The sequence below is a fragment of the Vulpes lagopus genome, chromosome 2 (genome assembly GCF_018345385.1).
Source record: "Vulpes lagopus strain Blue_001 chromosome 2, ASM1834538v1, whole genome shotgun sequence".
Taxonomy (NCBI): domain Eukaryota; kingdom Metazoa; phylum Chordata; class Mammalia; order Carnivora; family Canidae; genus Vulpes; species Vulpes lagopus.
The window spans coordinates 84,158,519-84,161,945 of NC_054825.1; positions in this window are offsets into that span (position 1 = coordinate 84,158,519).

Sequence of the window (3,427 nt, forward strand, 5' to 3'; positions counted from 1 at the left end):
AAAGAAATGTGAGAATGGTTGGAAGGGAAAGTATTATCCCCTAATCAGGTAACATGTGTGAAAATATTCAGGTATGCCTCAGACATGAAACAGCTCTTTCATGACTGGAAAACCAAGATGGTTTCCTGCTGTTTTAGAAGAGGGTAACTAGAGCCAAGTTGCTGAGCTGTTAGGTTCCAAAGACTGTGGGCAAGGCAAAAATTGCACATAGTTGCAAAGGGCAACCTTGAAAGCCAAGTCTTGTGTCTCAGTGAGTCTATCACTTTGTTTTCTCTGCAACATGAAACCAGATTGCTGTGTTTTCATTCAGCACGAAATGAAAAAGTCCACACGCAGTGTTAAGAGTTCTGTTGCACCAACATTTTTTAGACACTAGAATCCCACAAGTGAGATGTTGAACTTCTTAAAAAATACAATTAAGATAACTTAAAAAAGAAATCAACCAGCAATCAAGACACCTCCTCTGCTCCCTCTTTTAAAATTCTAATTCTGTGTTTTTGGAAGGAAGCCTTTATGCTTATACATGCATACCACGTTTCTGAAAAGATATACCAAAAGCTTACTATTGGTTATTTCCATTGAGGGAAAATTGGGGAAGGAATGCCTGGGAGAGGCAATTGGGAAATTATTACTCATTTCAACCCATCATGTTTTTATTTATTTGTTTTACCATGAGCATTTTATCTAATTTATAAATAAAAGAAAGTATCATTTCTCTCACATTCTTTCCTCATCCCTACTCATTTCATTTTTATTTTGCTCTGTTTTTACAGGAGTTGTCACATTTTTTGTTTGATTTGAAAAATTAATTTTTCTCCCGGTTTATCCCACAGTGTCCTTTATTTTAGGTATTACATAACTTAATTCGAGGATCAGATCATCACAGTATGGTTCTTTTCCATGATCTTTCAGGGGAAAATGTAATCACTGTTTTTAATTTGGATTCCAAATCCTTTCCAGCCTAGCTTTAATTAATTTGATTAAATAAACTTTAATTAATTATTGCCCAAACAAAGAGATCTACACTGCACTTTGCTAGCAACATAGCAACACAATTAGAATCAAACAGTTTAGATCTAGTGGGGGAGGGCAATGAAGTTGGCCTCTGGAATGCTATATTAAGAGTGGATGACTATCCAAAGTGGCAGTAAAATAAGACTCAGCAGAAGTGTGTTAGAATTACCTGTATATCATGAACAAATTGGCCACCACTCATCTGTTTTATATATGTGTTATGTAAAGTGACACTATGTCTTTATGCTTTTGACCCTTGGTCTACTGTTCACAAGTAGTGATTGTCTGTATTTATACTCTATCGGAAACAGTCTGTACCTTGTATATTGTTGTTATAGTATCATCATCATGCTTAGTATGATATGCTAGGTGGAGCACAGAACAGACAACGCAGAAAAGAGGAAACCAAGAACTCTGTCCTTTGGAGTCCATGGTTTCCAAGGTATCCAAATACACAAACTTATCTGTCTTGACATAATGTTATAGATAAACACTAAGTAAACATCAAGGATTACTCCTAGGCTTGCAGCTTTTTACAGAAACGATGTAGAAAGCAGAAAAAAAAATATAAATCAAACATGTTCTTATATAGTAATATGTAAGGCCAAAGTAGACCAGAAAAGATCACTCACATCTAAGCACAAGTGAGGTCTAAACAATAGTTATTAATTATTGGCTTTGGTGACTGGGTAACAATTTTCATGCAAAACATTTAATTTCTCAAATTGGGCTTAATTCATTTAGATGAGTATATTTTTCTTAATAGAAGTGGTGTTCTGATGAACACCAGGTCAAGTTCAACATCGTTATGCTCTTAAGACAAGGTTTGAGGCATATGGAAACGGATTTTAGAGGCTTTTTGATGAATGAGGCAAGAAATTTCTTAACAGGATGGGGTAGAGATTGACTACAGTGTGTAACATCTTGCCTTGCTAATTATGCTGATTGATAATTGATCATCTCTGATTCCTTATGTCTTGGGGATGTTGAAGTAACTGGTGGGTGGCCTTTGTAGACGCTATTATTGCAGCTATGACAACCACTTCAATAAGTCAACTACATTAATGAAACTACATTAAATGTGCCTTGTTTTGATCAACCCTTCTTCGTCCATTCCCAGTGACTCACTAAACTCCATTGATTGTTGCTCTTTTTATTTATTTTATTTTATTTATTCATAGTAGACATAGAGAGAGAGAGAAAGGCAGAGACACAGGCAGAGGGAGAAGCAGTCTCCATACCGGGAGCCTGACACGGGACTGGATCCCGGGTGTCCAGGATGTCGCCCTGGGCCAAAGGCAGGTGCCAAACCGCTGAGCCACCCAGGGATCCCCTGATTGGGGTTTTCAAAACCTCTCTTTATCTTTTCCTCACCACCACCAATGGGATAACTGTCAGAAGTCTCCTAGGTGGCTTTCTTTTTTCTTCTTTTAATTGTGAAGCCCTCCCCACACCCACAGCTCTTGGCAACGGTCACCAGAGAGCTCCTAATCACCCCACTTTCCTCACGGAGAGCCTCCAAATGCTTCTTGTTGCTACTTTAGGAATTCTAAATTTCTCCATGAGACTTTCAGGAACAGCAATGACAGGGTCCCTCTTTCTTTTTATTTTATTTTATTTTATTTTTTATCTATTCATGAGAGAGTGAGAGAGAGAGAGAGAGAGAGAAAGAGAGAGAGGGGCAGAAACATAGGCAGAGAGAGAAGCAGGCTCCACGTAGGGAGCCCAACATGGGACTCGATCCCAGGTCTCCAGGATCACGTCGGGGCTGAAGGCAGCGCCAAGCCGCTGAGCCACCCGGGCTGCCCGTCCCTCTTTCTATTCAAAATTATTTCTCACTGCTTTTTAATATACTCTTCTTGTATAATTTAGTAAAGATGAGGGGAAATTGAGAAATGCAATGAGTTGGGAAAGAAGAAGTTAATTTGCAGTCTTTGAAGTCCGATTCCTTCTGACCTCGTCTCACAGATAACTGTGAAGAGTTAGGTTAGGAGAGAGTTACTACTTGCCCAAAGCTAGAAAGCTGATAAGTGGAGCTGAGATTTTGACCTAGGTCTGTCTGACACCTTTCCTTTTCCCAATATCCCATCCACTGTGCTTATGCAAGCTGCCCCCTCACTCCCTGGCCTCTACCAGCTGCACCTGAAATGCCCCTCTTTCTGCCTCACTTCCAAGATTCAGTTCCCAACACAGCCTATCTGATCACTCCAGATCTCCCTAAGCATCTCTGGCTGAAACTACCTGAGAACTTAGCCCCTGACCCCCAAACTAGGTAAGGTGCCCCTCCTCTGTGTTTCCATGACATCCTGCTTTCATTATATTACATATATTTTTAAAGTATGTTATTTATTTATTCATGAGAGACACAGAGAGAGGCAGAGACACAGGCAGAGGGAGAAGCAGGCTCCCTGCG